General features: G+C 48.6%; 1 pseudogene; it reads left to right on the forward strand.

Moving 5' to 3' along the window:
• The window catches only part of LOC131094398 (zinc finger protein 850-like), a 672,678-nt pseudogene that overhangs the window by 23,849 nt on the left and 630,659 nt on the right, over positions 1-18,170 (forward strand).

Below are 18,170 nucleotides of genomic sequence, written 5' to 3' on the forward strand. Positions count from 1 at the left end.
TTTCATCAGTGACGACCCCCAAAGACTTGTGCGACCACCAAACCGAGTGGTGGCGCATGCGTGATAAAGATGGTAATGAAGGCGGAGACAGAAAAGTGACGAACCGAAAATAGGAGGAGATGGCATTGACACATGGCATAAAAGGGGTGACTTCCACTTGGCAAGCCTGTATGTGAAGTGGCAAGGGTCATTGAACCCTGCACTCCGTACCCCGCGGTATCTCTTGCTTATGCGCTGTTATTTGAACCAAATTGTCCCTTATTTTAATCTAATTATATTGTATCCAATTTTATATTTTTCAATTTAACTATTCAATTAAAATTGTTACTACTTTTAATGTTTTTTGGCAGGGTCTGGGTACAGAGCCAGCAATGCCAAAGGGACAGATGTGGAAGGAGTTGGAAAGATGGTGCATCCCCTCAGGGCTGGGGCTGCCTCCTTCACCACCAGCAAATGACAGCAAACACAGGAGAATGGGCTGAAAACACGTCTGCAAGATATCTATAGGTCAGGGTTTAATTTATGAAATTACAGAATAAAACTGACAAATTTAGGAAAAAAAAATCTCTTCAGAAATGCCTGACCCCCAGAGCTGCCAGCCTCTCCCAGAGTGTGTGGTCAGTCACATCCTGCAGCAAACATTGCAGTGCCTGCAGTGCCTGTCCCACACAAGATCACACATTTGAAGCCTGAGGCAGTTGCTGTGATTATGTTTGATCAAACCTTCAGAACTGTTTCAGTGACCCTGGGACCCAAGTCCCATGTTTTGAAAGCATATTCCCCCAGAAATTTCCCATTTCCCAAGGAAAAGGTTGGAGCTGTGGGCCTGCTGTGGCTTGCTGGCTTTGGAAGGAGGAGGGATGCTAGTCAAACTGGAAACTCAAGATAACCAAGGCTGGAGGCACTGCCAACACATTTCAGAGGAGGGAAAACATTTTTCTTCCAAAGCACTGTTACAAGCTTGAAATAAATGTGCAGACTGTTAGATAAAGACAGAGATAAAAATAGGCCTGTTATTAAATACCTCTTCTTTATTAATGAGGTTCATCCTTCTAAACAGCCACGTGAAGGTTATTGGAGCTATTGCAGCAAATCCAGCCTACTTGCACATAAAAACCAGAGCAAGATATTCCTCATCACCCAGCACACATTTGAGCACCTCTCAGCAGCTCACAGGCTCACAGCATCCCCAGCTTGGCAGGGAGGAGATAAAAGCAAGGAATGAGAGATGTCTTCCCGGGGAAACAGTCTCTCTTCTTTCAAAGCACTTTTCTTCCACCAAACAATGTACATTAAACCACGGGAATGGCTCCCACTGCTGATGTCTGCTGCTATTACACCACCAGCAGCCTGAGCACCATTAAAGTGAAGTTTGAAATTATTCTGAAAGCTGCAGCTTAACCTCCTCCTGTTGCACTAAAACCACTGCTTGATTCTCAGCACCTCATCCCCTGGTTTATGGTCACTCCTGACCACCTGAAATACCCTGCAGGGCTCAAAATTCCACAAACCACTAGCAGGAGTCATGGCTTGGCTCATGGAAACACAGCCCTGCACCCTTGTTTTGGCAGTGCCCACAGCCTAGCCCATGGCTCTGTGTTACAGAAGCTCAGATTTTATTCTGGCTGCTCAGAAGCACAGTTAGTTTTTGGCAGAGGGAGCATCACTGCCAAAGTCTTTTGTAGCCAGTTTGAAACCAGTAACATCATGGCCAGTAAGGGACAGGACTGACCTGACACACCAAAAACCCACCCCAAGCTCACTCTGCTCCTAAACCTGAACAAGCACTGTAGGGCTCTTTCTCACCACATCAGTGCTGCCAGGACACTGCCACTTCTGGAAATGACAGAAGAGAAGTTTTACCTGCATTTGGGGAGCAAAAGATGGCTCCCAATTCATGGAATTTGGGGTCCCAATTCTGTACACAAATGCTGAAACCAAGCTGCAGGACAGGACACACTTGTGCTGTCTCCCTGACCAGAGCTGTCATCCTTCAAACACATCCTCCTGCTGGAGCAGGGGGGTGGGAACCCCTGTCTGCTCACTGTCCCAGCATCTCCTGAGCCCCAGTCCTGTCCTCTCACCAACAGCTGGAGGGAAACATCACCATCCCTCTTACCCAGACCAGGACCAGGGGCATGGTGGGTGTGCTTGGTGAGCCCCATCTGCCTGGCACTGCCCCACACGCCAGGCAGGAGCAGCACCTGGAGCTTCAGCCCTGGCACTTCTGCCAAGGACTTGGAATTAGGCACAAGTGTTAGGGACACTGTGCCACCTGTGATGTGAGGATGAGGGGCAAAGGAAAGCTCACAATGGTAGAAAGCATAGAGAGGAGCCCATGAAGACAGCTGACACTAAAAAGGACAGCCATGAGATACATTTAGGAGATGAAAAGCCTCAGCTATGCAGAGGGATCTGGCCAGGCTGGAGCCATGGGCCCAGGACAATGGGATGAGGTTCACCAAGGCCAAGGACCACGTCCTGCCCTAGGCTCACAACCACCCCAAATTCCTGGCTGTGCCCTGCCCCAATCCCCACAGCCTGTCCTGGTTCCTTCATCCCTGCATTGCCAGGGACGTTGTGAGACAAGGGAGCTCTGCTCTGGGTATGGAGGGAGGTGCAGGTGCCACCACTGGAGTGGGAACCAGAACTCAGCAGGTTTGTGTCCTTTGGAGGTCCGGAACTGGTGAGACTCAGAGGCACAGGAAGTTTCTCTTCATGGCCAACGGTCCATGGTTGAACAGAATACAATTCAATAACAATCATGCTCTTCCCTGAGCTATGTGCAATGTCCCAGCAGTGTCTGACATGTCCACCATCCACAATGATTTCCATAATAAAATTAATTTTAGAAAAATATGGTTCTGTGATAGATATAAACACAGTGAAGTTCTTGTCTCAGGATGCCCATCAAGGATTGGGGGCCAAACAGCCTGAACAATTCCTGATTTGCAAAGCTTTCAGTGGTGGATGGAGAATGGGGTCAGGCTGCTTTTGGTGTTGAGGAAATGCTGAAACCAGCCTGACTCATTTCATCTCCTCCTGTCCTGGCTGATCTCTCCTCTTTCCCCTTCCACCAATTGGCTTTTCTCTTCCACCAGCCCTCCAGTGAAGAGCCTGGCCCTGTGTTCTCCATCCCCTTCTCACTGGCACTGCCAGGCTGGGATGAGGAGCCCCTCAGCCTTCCCTGCTCCAGGCTGGACCAGCCCAGCTCCCTCAGTCTCTGCTCACAGCCCAAGGGCTCCAGCCCCACCTTGGAGGCCCTTCCCAGACCCTGCTCCAGCTGCCAGACATCTTTCCTGCCCTGAGGACCCAAACCAGGCCCCAGTGACCTGGATAATCCATGTCCTTGATGTCCTGGTCATACAGCCCAGCCCCTTGTCCCTGTGTCAGGTTTTGGGGTTGATCTTGTGGAACATCCTTGGGGGAGGCTCTGGCTCCAGGTGGGCCGGGGGATCCCAGGGGACAGGGACCTTGCTGGGCATGGACAGCATTGGATTTTTTGGGAGAAACTGTGAGGGGGAACTGGGGCAGAGTGACCAACCCAGTGACCTCATACAGCCCCCCTGTGATGTCAGACAGCCTCCCTCTGACATCACAGCCTTCTCTGTGATGTCACAGCCTGTTCTCTACTGTCACACAGCTGGTCTCTGATGTCACAGAAAACTCTCTGATGTCATAGTCTGCTCTGTGATGTCAGACCTCTGCCCTGTAATATCACAGCTGGTTCTGTGATGTCACAGAGACAGTCTATGATGCCAGAGTTGCTCAGTGACCTCACATCACCCACTCTGTGATGTCATAGCCCACTCTGTGACCTCATGTTACCAGATGATCAATTGTCTCCACCAGGTGAGCTGACACTTGGAGCTTGTTCTCCAAAACCCCAGGCGTATGGAAACCACACAATGCCCATTGTGTGAGAAGGGGAACTGAAATTCACCAGCCTCAGTGTCCTGCCAGCTCAGCCAGACCCACTGGAACATTGGGGTCCACGAGCACCAGGGACCACCAGAGAGACCTCAAGGACAGGAGAATGCATGGGTAAAGGTTGTTGGGTCATGCAGAAAGAAAAGTAGAAAGATGAAAGCTCAATTAGAGCTTCACCTGGCCACTTCTGCAAAAAGTAGTAAAGGAAAGCTTTTATAAACAAACTAGTAGCAAAAGAAGGAATAAGGATAACCCCTACTCAATACTGGATGCAAAGGGGAATACAGTAACTAAAGAGAAGGAAAAGGCTGAGCTGCTTAACACCTTGTGTATCTCAATTTTCAATAATAAGTGAAGTTTTCCTCAGGACAAGTGTTCTCCTGAGCTGGTGGATGGGCACAGGGATCAGAACAGCCCCCTGTAATCCAGGAGGAAGCAGTTAGAGACCTGCTAAGCCACTCAGATGCTCACAGGTGTCTCTAGGAGCAGATGGGATCCATCCCAGGGGGATGAGGGAGCTGTGGATGAGCTCCCCAAGCTGCTCTCCATCATTTACCATCAGTGCTGGCTCAGCAGGGAGGTCCCAGAGCACTGGAGGTGCCAATGTGAGCCCATCCCCAAGAAGGGCTGGAAGGAGGAGCTGGGCAACTCCAGACTTTCAGCTCTGCTTCTGTAGGCTCTGATGGAAAAACCAGAGAAATGCTGAGGAGGCTGGAAAAGCGACACTGATACTGCCTCTAAGGGGCCCTGTGCTGATTTCTGTCACTGCCCTGTTTGTTCAGATCAGAGAGAAAATTTTTAAATTTTTCTTGACCTTAACTGAGAGATGAAAATCTACATGCAATTTTCCATCCAGGCAACCCAGAACAGTAGATTAAAAAGCAGGATTTTCCATTCTGTGCAGCCCCTGCCTGCCTGTGCTCCCTGTATAATCTACTTGGAAATGTTCTGCAGTTAAATGCCATGCTGGGAGCAGTCCTGAACAATGCAGAATCCTCTCCACACAAGCAGAACACTTCCAAGCCTTACCAGCTGTCTCCTCCCACCCAGATCTCATCCCCCAGTGCTGGGAGCAGCTGCCAGAGCTGGCTGAGAGCTGTCCCTGGCAGGCAGCAGAGTCTCTGCCCCAGCACAGCACCCTGGGCTGCAGGACCCTGCTCTGCAGGACAGCCCTGGGCACCCCTGGCTGCTCTGCACAAGAGACAATCAGAGAATGTACTCACAGGGTCTGTAGGCATTGGGATGTTCCAGCTGTAGGAGATGGCTCCAGGAGCTGCAGCTGCATTGTCCTGCAGCCAGAGGTTCCTGTGCCAAGGGCTGGCAGTGATTCTTCCCCAGGCACTTCTCAGCACCTTCCCAGCCCTGACTGATTGAAGCTCTCTGTGCCTCTCTGCTGTGCCCGGGGTGGCTGCAGGCAGTGTCCCAGCCCTGCTGGGCTGGCAGAAGAGCTGCTCATCAAGAGAAATGTGCTTTTGAAGATCTTCTGGGTTACCAGGAGCTGCCTCTGGGCCAGGAGCGCAGCCCAGCTCAGCAGCATAGACACAGCACAAGGACTTTAATGAGCCTCTCGGGGCTTTCTGCTCAGGCCCTGAACATCAGTCCCTGAGAGGGAGCTGAAGAAACCTCTTCAGAACTTCAAGTCAGAATCCAACTCCAAAGTTTCTTGGATTTTTAATGGGTCGCACTGAGGGACACCACTGAGAGAGTGTCCCCAGGCCCCAGGCAGAGCAGAGAACTGGAGGCAGTGATGACAGGTGGGGACAAAGAGAAGGAAAGTCTTGGTGCCCTGGGGCACAGCAGCAGGGTCTGTGCCACCAAGGGCTGGGAGGAGACACCTTGTCCTGAGGCACTGGGGCCTCCTGGCACAGCCCCAGCCAGGCTGGGCACTGTCAGCCCCTTGCCTGCTCTCAGCATCCCCCTCTAGCCCACATTGCAGTGGCCTCAAGGATCTGCTGGAAGGAGTCCCTGGGGAGCCCTGGTCAGGAATGGCCCTGGGGGCTCCTGAATGCTCCCTGCAGGGATTGCAGATTTTTCAAAGGACTTTGGGTTTTGCTTTTGCCTTGGAGTCACTGAGAGATTTGTGCAATCACGGCCTCGAATTATCTGCTGTAATTAGTCCCTGGAGAGGCTTTGTCAATAACAACACTCAGTGGGGCTCATTGCTACTTCAAGGTACTTCAGTTATTTTAGGGTACTTGGTATTTCCCTTTTGATACATACTCTGTGAGAGGTTTGTGCAATCATGGCCCCAATTATCTGCTTTAATGAGGCCCTGGAGAGCTTTGTACTGACACTCAGTGGGGCTCATTAATGCCTTTAGATGATCAAGGTTTTTAAGGTACTTTATGGATTTAAGAATACTTTTAGGTACCTTTAAGGTGTTCCCTTCCCACACTGAGACTCTGAGAGGTTTTTGTGCCATCCTGGCCTCCAGTTCTCTCCTCCAAGGAGTCCATGAGGATCCTGTGTTGGGTATCTTCCCCCTTTCTATTTTATAAAAAAGATAGAACTGAAAGAATTTTGTAAGACTTTCTAGGATCATTGAAACAAACATGGGACAATTAACAATACAACAACAACCACTAAGAGAATTAATAGTCCTGTTTTAGCTAGACATCATCCAACCCTTTGATCTCTAGGATTGGAAGTGTTTATTGAACCAGTCTTTGCTTTCCATGTGAAGCTTCTTGAAGCTTTCTTCCCTCAGGACCTGAGTGCTCTTGTGGATTTACTCACTGCGGCTGGAGAGGTTCATGCAACACATGCCCTCAGTGTCTACACACCCATACCCATGTACCCAGAGTAAAAACTCTATCGCATTTCTGCAAGGTGGCATGTCTGATGGTCTTTATGTCTCAGAGCAGGCCCTCCCTCAATGAGAGAGAGGTAGCATTCGTTTGCTTATTTAACAGTGTTTTCAGAGAAAAGAAGAAACCTCACAACTTTATAAAAGTTGTAAAGCCCGGTATGCTTTTATTAGGACGCGCGCCGGACGCAAGCCTTCCCAAAAAGCATGCGTACCCCTGAAGACCTCAAGTCTCCTTTTATCCCCCTTTCAAATGCATATGCATACAGTTTCACAATAGGTTCATACATATACATTCCACGTGACATTTAACACCAGTTATTCTTTATTAAAGGAATTTCTAGGTCGGGGGCAAATTGACCTTGTGGTCATTTCTGTTTTTCTTTCTCTGTCTCGTTGTTGTCTCTGGAATGCGGCTTTTCCTTCAGCTTTGGCTTCACAGACTTTTCACCTCTCTTAGACACTTCACCTAATTCAGAATGGATCTCTACTCTGTCTCATTCCCCCCTTTCCTATGAAATAAGTAAATTCTTTTACTTAATAAAAACCTTCACGACAATAAGTGTCTTTTAATGCTTCACCATGTACGTTTGACAAAGAGGTTAGTACAGCTATTCGTTGTAGCATTCTACAGTTCCAAATTAACAATATAATAGATAAGCTTATCTCAACTAATATTAGTAAAACTACAATGGGGTGGCACAACTTATTAAAGATTCCATTTGCAGTTGGTGACCACTCAAAGATCACATCTCACCAGTGATGATCCATATTTTGTTTTATTCTTTGTAGAACCCTGGTTATCTCCTTTGTATCGTGTTGGACAGTAATTAAGGTTTTCTTTCCACTTTCTTGGATTTCCTTCAAGATCTCCAATAGGTCTTGGTGCTTAATTAATTGTTTTACTAATGTAAGGTTCATCTCAATAGGGGTAGGTGGTAGTCTGTGATACATCGTGCAGTTAGCTTTAATCAGCTGGTGGGATGTCACTGGGGCTAAGTACGAAAAATCACACCCGATAATCTTAACAAAATTACACATACAGAAATTAGAATGATTTCTACTAGACAGAATAACATAATTTCTATCAATTTTTACAGCAGCACAGGCAGTCTTCAGACACACGCACCCTTTTCCAGTATATGCAAGCACAGTTTTCTGGTAAGTGACTGGATGAATTTCAAAGTGACAAGTACTTTGTTCAGTGTCCAAACACACATCTTGAGCATTAATAGTATTGCTTTCACAAATGAATCCCATCTGTTCTCTAGTAATGTAGGATTCTAAGTTTACTGTCTGCCACTTTCCATTCATCTTTCGTGCCCACACTCTATGTTCTGAAGGATAGAGTATTGTTTTTTCATGGTTTCATCCTAGGGCAATGATGGGATGGATAACATAAACAGTGGCATTATGTATGGTAAGCACAAAGGCAGCTGCCACATTAGAAACAGGATCATAGGTGAAATTCACCATAGTCCACCAGGATTGAAACTTCCTTTCAAAATCTGTTGCATTATCCCACACAATCTTCCGAATTTCAGCTGGAAAATTACTTTCACTCCCTTCTCGTATGATCAGAGCTGCTGTTGTCTGCACCTATACCTGTGCTTGTATACAACTGAAAGCTCAAGACACATTATCTTGAACTGTACTAAGTGCTTCTACAATTAGCTTGTGGTCTTGGTCTCCGGCTGTTTCTCACTTTGAAAGTACTTTTAAAATCTGCCACTGGCTAGTTCCTAATGCCAATAGAGATGACTGTAAGGGTTGCTTCAATTTTGTTAGGCTACTTGCTGCAGCAGCCAGTTTATTCATCAGTATTTCTGAATCAATTCCATTTGAAACTCCTAATCTTCTCCCTAATATGCCAGTTAGATCTTTTCTTGTTCTGCTCTTGAGGTATGCCTGTTTTTGTAACCATGTTGTCCAGCCCTCAAAGGAAGTTTTTAGGAAGGAGGAGCAGGCTGGTTGGATTTTTGAGATGTTCATTTGCATTATCAATTCCACACGTTTGAGAGACCATTCTGGATTGAATAAGATTGAATAATAGTTGTTGCTCACCCACATTCCTTACTACGTAGGGGCCAATTCCATACACCTCAGGTTTAAGTTTGGGTTGAGTCTGAACTATTTGAGTCTTGGTGTGGGCTGTAAAGGGTCCTGCTGTAGTAAAAGGTGCAGTGTCTACTTTGAATTTAAATGAAAGCCCGATATCATCTTGTGCCCAAAGGCAAGTTATTTCTACAGGCTGTATTAAGGTGAAATTACACCAGCAGTCTGATTCATTTAGGCTATCACAGATTTCTTGGTGTTCATATATGCCAGGAGAGGTTGAGACACTAATTTCATTTGGTCTCTCATAAGCCGTCTCATTTATCATCCGGCACCCTACCTTGATTTCTTCTCCTCTGATCCCTTGAAGTGTCCACAGTTTCTGTTCTTGCCATTCCTGCTCTTCATATACTTGATCTCCATGAATTCCTACAGTGGATAGGTTTAAATCCTTTATCTCAGAAGGTTTTCCCATGGATCCAGTATACTGATTAAATGCCTGGGACCAAGGCCATTCAGCATTGCTCTGAAGAGAGGTACTTTCAAGTTGTAAAACTTCAGTTATGATTACACACAAAACAATTCTACAAATTAAAGTACAAATGAACTACTCCCGACCGCAATATACTCATTTTGCCCGAGTAAGTTTTAATCTTAGTTCATTGTTTCTTGGTGTCACTCCTCAAGGGGTTTCTGGGCCTTCTTCACCTGAGAGTGATGAATCTAGGCATTCTGCTCCTTGATTTTGATTGCAGTGAAGGTGGTGAGAAGCACTTGGAACGGTCCCTCCCACTGTGGTTCCAAGGTATTTTCTGTAAGAGACTTAACATATACATAATCTCCACGTTGTATGTTATGTACTGGCCCATCTAACTCCCGGCTCCGAGTTCTAGCCACATGTTTCTCAATTTCTCTGAGCTGTTTGTTCAAGGCCACCATGTAGGTGGGTAGTGTTACCTCTCCAATGTGGGTGGACACTCCCTTTTGTATTCCATATGGTCTGCTATAGAGTATTTCAAAAGGGCTCAACTTTTCTTTAGCTCGAGGTTTCGTTCGAATTCGCAATAGCGCTAGTGGAAAAGCTTGGGGCCAGGGTAGATAAGCTTCTTGCCCCAGTCTTATGATTTGCTGTTTAATCAAATTATTCATTTTCTCCACCTGGCCACTTGATTGGGGGCAGTATGGGGTGTGGAGATCCCAGTCTATGCCCAGGTGGCTACTAATATGTTGCACTATTTTGGAAATGAAATGTGATCCTCTATCTAAGGATATTGTGGCTGAAACTCCAAAGCGCGGTATTATTTCTTGTAATAATACTCTGGTCACTTCTCTAGCTTTGACAGTTCTGGTGGGGAGTGCTTCTGGCCACCCTGAAAGTGTATCTGTCAATACCAGCAAATACCGATACCCCCCTTTCCTTGGGAGTTTTGAAAAGTCAATTTGCTACTGTTGTCCAGGCCCATGACCTCTCCCAATCTGACCGAGTTTCGGTCTGGGGGTATTTTTGGGGTTAGTCTGGAGGCAAAGATCACACTGTCAGGTCACCTGAGTAATAGTGGCATATAAATTCTTAGCAACAATTCTTTCAATCAGGTACGTGTATAGAGCATTTATTCCCCTGTGCGTTTTCTGGTGTTCTTCCCTTACTAGTGACCACAATAAATGGGAAGGGATTACCACTTTCTTTTCAATGGTAGCCCACCCTTCTTGGTTATACGCCCCTTTTTGATCTTCAATTAATTTCCTATCTCTCTTGTTATATTCTGGCTTACCTTCAAGGGAAATTTGTCCATCTGGAATAAGGACTCCTCCAGTAGCTACCTCACCTTTTGCTGCTTCTTTTGCCTCTCTATCCGCCAGCTCATTTCCTTCTTCCAATTCTGAGCTCACTCTTTGGTGCGCCTTAATGTGCATAATTGCTACCTTTTCAGGCAGCTGTACTGCTTCCAGCAGCTGGATTATCTCTTGTGCATGTTTGATGTTCTTTCCCTGTGAGGTCAGCAGTCCCCTCTCCTTCCAGATGGCCCCATGTGCATGTACAACTCCAAATGCATACCTCGAGTCTGTGTAGATGTTTATTCTCCTCCCTTTTGCCCTTTCCAGGGCACGGGTCAGGGCAATTATCTCAGCCTTCTGCGCGGAGGTCCCTGTTCGTAAGGGTCCAGACTCTATTACCTCTCTGCAGGTGGTCACTGCATACCCAGCATGTTGCTTCTCATTGGCAACATAGCTGCTCCCGTCAGTGAACCAGATCTCTGCATCATCCAGAGGAGTGTCCTTTTGGTCTGGGCGGCTGGAGTAGGTAGCTTCAATGGTCTCCAGGCAATCATGGTGTACTGCTTCTCCTTGATTTCCACTGAGAAAGGAAGCTGGGTTGACAATATTAGTCACCACGATCTCTACATCATCTTGCTCTACTATGATGGCCTGGTATTTCAGAAACCTCTGTGGTGAAAACCAGTGGCCACCCTTTACTTCCAGTACTGCAGATACTGTGTGGGACACTAGCACAGTCAATTTTTGTCCCAGGGTAAACTTGCGTGCCTCTTGAATATTCAGCACAACTGCTGCTACAGCTCTGAGGCAACTTGGCCATCCTTTGGCTGTTGCATCTAGCGGCTTAGAGAGGTAAGCAACTGCCCTCCAGTATGGACCCAAGTCCTGAGCCAGTATTCCCAGGGCAATTCCCTGTTTCTCATGGGAAAATAGGAAGAATGGTTTACTCACATCTGGAAGTCCCAAAGCTGGAGTTGACATGAGAGCATCCTTTAGCTGGGGAAAGGCCCATGTTGCTTCTTTTGTCCACTGGAGATCTCTGCTTCCATCGGCAATAATAGCATAGAGGTGTCTGACAAGCAGTCCATAATTATAAACCCACAGCCGGCACCATCCTGCCATGCCTAAGAAGGTTCGGAGCTCTTTTATTGTCTGGGGTTTTGGGGTTTGGCATATGGCTTCCTTGCGAGCCTGCCCTAAAGTCCATTGCCCAGCACTCACCTCGTACCCCAGGTAGATTACTTTCTGTTTCACTACCTGTGCCTTTTTCTTTGATACTCTGTATCCTTGGAGTCCTAGGAAATTCAAAAGGCTTACCGTCCAGGCCACACATGCTTCCCTCGTCCGAGTGGCCACTAGAAGGTCATCCACATACTGCAAAAGCCTCTCTCCTTCCTGTGGAGCTTCCCGGGACTCCAGATCCTTTGCAAGTTGCTCCCTGAACAAAGTAGGGGAATTTTTCCAGCCTTGGGGTAGTCTGGTCCATGTGAGCTGGGTTTTGCGCCCACTTTTAGGGCTTTCCCATTTGAATGCAAAGATTTTTTGGCTGGCTTCATGGATGGGGAGGCAAAAGAATGCATCCTTTAAATCTAAAACAGTAAACCAGGTTAGCTCAGGTGTTAGGCAAGTTAACAAAGTGTATGGATTGGCTACCACTGGATACAGATCTTCTGTTATTTTATTGACAGCCCTCAAATCCTGTACTATCCGGTATGACCCATCAGATTTCCAGAACAGGTAAAATGGGAGTATTGAAATCAGATTGGCATTCTTTCAGTAATCCTAACCGCAGAAAATTTTCGATTATTGGGCTGATTCCTTCCCTATCCTCTTTCTTTAGGGGGTACTGCTTGATTCTTACTGGTTGCATTCCCTCCTTGAGTTTGATTACTATGGGGGGAGGCATTTTTTGCCCTCCCTGGCACACCAGAGGCCCACACCCCAGGAAATACCTGACCTAGTATTTCTTCATCAATTTCTTCCTTAATGTCAATAGCTGTCAGAGTTAAACTTTATACCTCTATGTACTTTTGATCATTCACCTCCAGAGTAATTTCCCCATTTTTGAATGTAATGGTTGCTTGTAATTGTTCCAATAAATCTCTCCCTAGAAATGCCCTTGGTGAATTAGTCATGTACAAGAATTTATGAATACCCCATTGTTTTCCCAATTTATACCTCAAAGGTTTACAAAAATATGCCCTTTCAAACTGGCCAGTTGCCCCCTGCACTACAACATAATCATTTTCCACAGGTACTAAAGCTTTATTTAAGACTGAATATGTAGCTCCTGTGTCAACCAAGAATTCCACCCTTTTCCCTTCTTCCCCCAGCCTCATTGTTATAACCAGTGGATCCGCTGGGGCAGAATCCCCCGGTCCTCCTCAGTTGTTTTGTACATGTGCAGCCATCTGTTGGTCACTCCTTCTTGGTTCTGGGCATTGGCCTTTCCAGTGACCAATTCTTTTGCAGATTGCACACTGGTTCCTGCCCAGCCGAGATGGTCCTTGTCTCAGCGGTCCCTGGTTGTATTTCCTCTGCCTTTCCTCCTGTACCACTGCCACCAACCTTTTCATTCCTTGTTTATATCCTTCCTCCCGGTTACTAAATACTCTCCAGGCTTCCTCTAACAAGGCTTCGAGATTTCTCCCATCTGGTCCCCGAATTTTCTGAAGTTTATGCCTGATATCTCCAGCAGACTGCCCCAAAAATGAATTAACTAGTTGATTTGTCCCTATCTCAGACTCCAGATCTAATGATGTATGATGACACATAGTATCCCTTAAACACTCTAGACATTCAGAAGGAGTCTCAGAAGGCCCCTGCTTAAGGGAATATAAGGCAGACCAGTTTATGGTTTTTGGAATAGCTCTTTCTACCCCTGTTGCTATCCACTCTTGATACTCTGCTAATTTCTTTACCTCTGCCAACACATTAGGATCCCATTCTGGATCTTGGAGGGGAAAATGTTCTTTTACATCCAGCTGTGTGGTCTTACAGTAATCCTCTGCCAAATTCCCTGCTGTCTTTAAGATCAGTTGTTTCTCTGTTTCAGTGAAAGCATCTAGTAGTAGCTGGATGTCAGCCCAGTCTGGATTGTGTTGTTTGATAACATATTGTAGGCGTTTGGCAGTGAGTATCGGGTCAACACGATAATTTTTCGCGATCCTTTCCCATGCTTCTAAATCAAGGGTGGTAAATGGCACTTTAATCATTAATTTGGCCCCTTCTGGTTGCACTGCCTGTCGCAGAGGGGCCTGTAGCACTACTTGCCTCCTAGTTCTAGATGCAACTGGACTCCCACGGGTGGAGTGGGTTCTAGTAGATGTGCCTTCCCCACCTGAGTCCTCCTCCTTTTTGGGGAAGTTCCCTTCCTCCACATCCTCAATTTCAGCCTCAACCTCCCTAACCTCCCCCCTCGGGGAGGAGCTGGAGGAGCTTTCACCCACTCAAATGTGTCCCGTTCTTGCTCCTCAGAACGATAGACCTTATCTGATCTTATACACCGTTTTCCTATACTGCATGCTGAACAACAGGGTTTGATTTGCCCTCTCTTTGCCTTGTTATCTTTTTCAAGGGCCAAGACTAGTGGGTCTGAGGGTGATTTAATCCCACAGTCCTTTTGGCACTCTTGGTGATTTCTTAAAACAAAAAACATATCAGCATACAAGACCTCATCCCATTTACCTTCCCGTCTTAAAAACAACATTAACTGCAGTAAAGTATTATAGTCTAAGGTTCCAGTGGGTGGCCACCTTGCTCCGTCCTCTAACCTGTATAAGGGCCACCAGCGTGTGCAATACTGGATTAGATCCTTTTTATTCTCAGAGCCCCCCCGGCTAGTGACTTCCTTCCAGTGGGCCAAGATGCACCCTAAGGGGCTGGCCCGTGGGACTTCCTTGCTCTGGTTAGTTCCCATTATTTCCTTCTTGCCCTATCTCGCTTCCACCCAAACCTCTTTTCACAGGACTTCACAGTAGCTTCCCAGTCCTCCTCCCACACACTCCAAGTGGCAGGTATCAGATGTGATTTCCCACACACAAGCTTTAAGATCTTAGACTCTGAATCAGCTTGATCAGAAACCTCTAATCTACACTTGGGGCACGTGCCCTGTCGCTTGTTAGAACAGCAATACCAGCGTTTCCCACAAACTGTGCACTGTAATAATACCCATGCAGCATGTCAGCCTCTTGATGCACCAAAGGCTACTCAAAATTTCCTGCAAAGGCAAGCTATTCCATTTATTACAGGGAGCTCTAAATCCTCTACGGCAAGCTGTTCCCAGTCCAGACTTACAAGAGTGCCAGCTGAAGTCTGGTAGAGCCCCTCTAAATGAACTCGTTCGTCTCCCCTATCTATCCAATAATCCACTGGATTCACAAACTCCCAAGGGTCGAGTCCAAACCACTGAGGCAGAGGAACCCCTCGGGTTCGTCTAGCCACGGTGAAAGCATGCACAACCTACACCACAATTTACCACCTTTACTCAATAAACGTCCTCACCCACGCTTTTCCACTGTTTCCTCTGTTTTCTCTGTCGGGCGCTCCCCGCCCCCACAGCCTACCCCGGCCGGTGCTTACTCAGCCTCTCCAGCGGCGGGTAGGAACTCCCCCCCCTGCACAATAGAGCGCTATGGATCTACTCGCTTTTATATACAATACACTTTATACACTTGCACGATTACAAATACAGCGTGCTGATCACACAATGCAACATACAGCAACACAGTGTCCGGACACCGCTCACACACACAAACAAAGAAAACACACACGGGTTCAGCTCTGCCCTATCAGAACAATGAACCCAAATACACGCATACACGGGTTCACCCAGCTCACCCCCAGAGCCACTAGCGGTTCCGCTCTATCAGAACGATGAACCCCGTCTCTAATACAGCTGCTCTATCAGCTGAACCCAGATGTCTCTGGGTGTTTTACTCCCTTGCTCTCCTTTCCCCCCACCCCGGGGGCCCCTCAGTACATACCATATCTTCCTCCGCAGGCCAGCAGGTCCTTGTCTGTCCCAGCAGGAGGCAAGTCGAGACGAGTGGAGCCTCTTCCAGGAAAATCCTTGGGTGCGCCTAGGAGTACGTTGGTTCCTCCCCTGCCCCTGTGGGGACAGAGAGGGAGACGGAAGGTATCTCTCTCTCCTGGCTGGCTCACCAAGAATGTTTTGCGGAGAAAAGAAGAAACCTCACAACTTCATAAAAGTTGTAAAGCCCGGTATGCTTTTATTAGGACGCGTGCCGGACGCAAGCCTTCCCAAAAGGCATGCATACCCCTGAAGACCTCAGGTCTCCTTTTATCCCCCTTTCAAATGCATATGCATACAGTTTCACAATAAGTTCATACGGATTCATACCGCATGACATTTATCGCCAGTTCTTCTTTATCAAAGGAATTCTTAGGTCGGGGGCAAATTGGCCTTGTGGTCATTTCTGTTTTTCTTTCTCTGTCTCCTTGTTGTCTCTGGAATGCGGCTTTTCCTTCAGCTTTGGCTTCACAGACTTTTCACCTCTCCTAGACACTTCACCTAATTCAGAATGGATCTCTACTCTGTCTCATTCAGTTGCCCTGAACATTCTCGTAGTCATTGCCTGGCTATGACTCCAGGTAACTCCCAGTTACCTCAGTGGGGTTCAGCTGCCCCCAGTTTTATGCCAGTCACTGCCAGGACATCCCAGTTTTCACTAGCATGCATCCTGTCATTCCTAATTGCTCCCAGTATGTGCGCAGTTGTCTCCCAGCACAGGCCTGGTAGCTCCCAGTAACACCCAGTCAGGGTCTACTGACACTCACTATAATCCCAGTATGATCCCAGTCACTCCCAGTATGATCCCAGTGACCCCCAGTGTGATCCCAGTTGCTCCCTGTCAATGCCAGCAGGACCCCAGTAGCCTCCAGTATGATCCCTGTGACTCCCAGCCTCTTCCTGTTACCTCCAGCACGTTCTCAGTCACTCCCACTTCCTCCCAGTTGCTTTCAGCATGATTCCAGTTGCTCACAGCCACTCCCAGTGAATCCCAGTATGATTCCAGTCACCCTCAGTGTGATCCCAGTCAATGCCAGCATGGACTCAGCTGCTCCCACTGTGATCCCAGTATGATCCCAGTTGCTGCCAGAATTGTTCCAGTTGTTCCCAGTTCCTGCCAATATGATCCCAGTTGTCCCTAGAATAGCCCCAGTCCCTCTCAGCATGGTCCCACTCACTCCCAGTTGCTGCCTGTGTGGTCCCAGTCCCCCCAGTATGGTCACGGACACTCCCAGTATCTCCCAGTGTGCCCAGAAAGGTTCTGGTTCCCTCAGAATGGTCCTAGTCTTTCCTGGTGATTTCCAGTTGCCTCCAGCATGATTCCAGTAATCCCTCTTCCACCCAGTGTGATTCCAGTTGCCTCCAGTATCGTCCCAGTCACTCCTACTCACTCCCATTAGCCTCCAGCATGCTCCCAGTTGTCTCCAGTCACCCCAGTAAGGTCAAAGGCATTCCCAGTATATCCCACTTGCCCTCAGCATGTCCCAATCCTCAGCCCTTCCCAATCACTCCCAGTGGTCCCAGTAAGGTTCCAGTTACCCCAGTACAGCCCAGTCCCTCCCAGGGACGTCACGCCTGGGGTCCCCCAGCCCTCTCTGCATTTCCCCCTCCCGGATCTCCTAAGAGGAGCCCCAAGGGCTGGCAGCGGCCAGTCAGGGTCCCCAGCAAGGCCCAGTTGGGATGTGCAGCCCCCAGTTTGGCCAGTTTGCCTCCCCTTTGGCCTGGGCCAGGTTCTCCCCACCTGCAGCGGCTGGGAGCAGCCAAGAGCCCCGTGCTGCCCATCCCGACCTGTCCTGGCTCCATCCCCGCTCCTGGCGTGGGCTGCGAGGGCTGCGGGAATGGGGCACCGAGGGTGTGGCTGCTGCTGGGGGAGAAGGAGGCGGGAGGGAAGGGCAGGGATGAAGGAGGAGGAGGAGGTGGGGTTAGGAGGGAGGAGGAGGAGGAGGGATGGAAGGGGAGGGATGGAAGAGGAGAAGGAGGTGGAGAAAACACAGAGGAGCGGGAGGGGGGATGGAAGAGGAGGAGCGGGAGGAAGAGGAGGGACAAAGGCGGATGAAGGCTGAGCTGAGGGAACCACGCGGTCGCTCCGAACCCGGCCTGAATTCGCAGCCCCCACCTGTGGGATCATCGCCCCCCCATCGCGCAGGAGAGGGGGGATGGGGAGCTCGGCCCAGATATCCCAGGGGGTCCCTGGGTTGGGTTTTTGGGGGGATGTTTGGAGAATGAAGCAGTCCAAGGCTGAGCGGAAAAGGCCCCTCGGGGGGACTTCGGGGGGTGCCAGTGGCGGCTGCCTGCACAGGCAGCCTGGAGGAGCAGAGCCCTGTGTGCTCCAGGAGCCCAAAGTGGGGAGCCCAGAGAGGGGGGAGCGCCGCCATGGGTGGGAGCCTCAAGAGCCTGGAGAGGGGCAGGGGGGACTTCTTGGAGCCGCTGCAGCCCAGAGCAGAGAATGAGGGGAGAAGGGAGCCCCGGAGCCCAAACAGCCCCAGCATCCCGAAATGGGGAGAGCCAAGAGGGGGGAGCTTTTGGGATTGCTGGGACTGCCAGCAGCCTGGGCTGGGCGGGCACCGAGGA

Source organism: Melospiza georgiana, chromosome 29 (genome assembly GCF_028018845.1).
Source record: "Melospiza georgiana isolate bMelGeo1 chromosome 29, bMelGeo1.pri, whole genome shotgun sequence".
In the NCBI taxonomy this organism is placed as follows: Eukaryota; Metazoa; Chordata; class Aves; order Passeriformes; family Passerellidae; genus Melospiza; species Melospiza georgiana.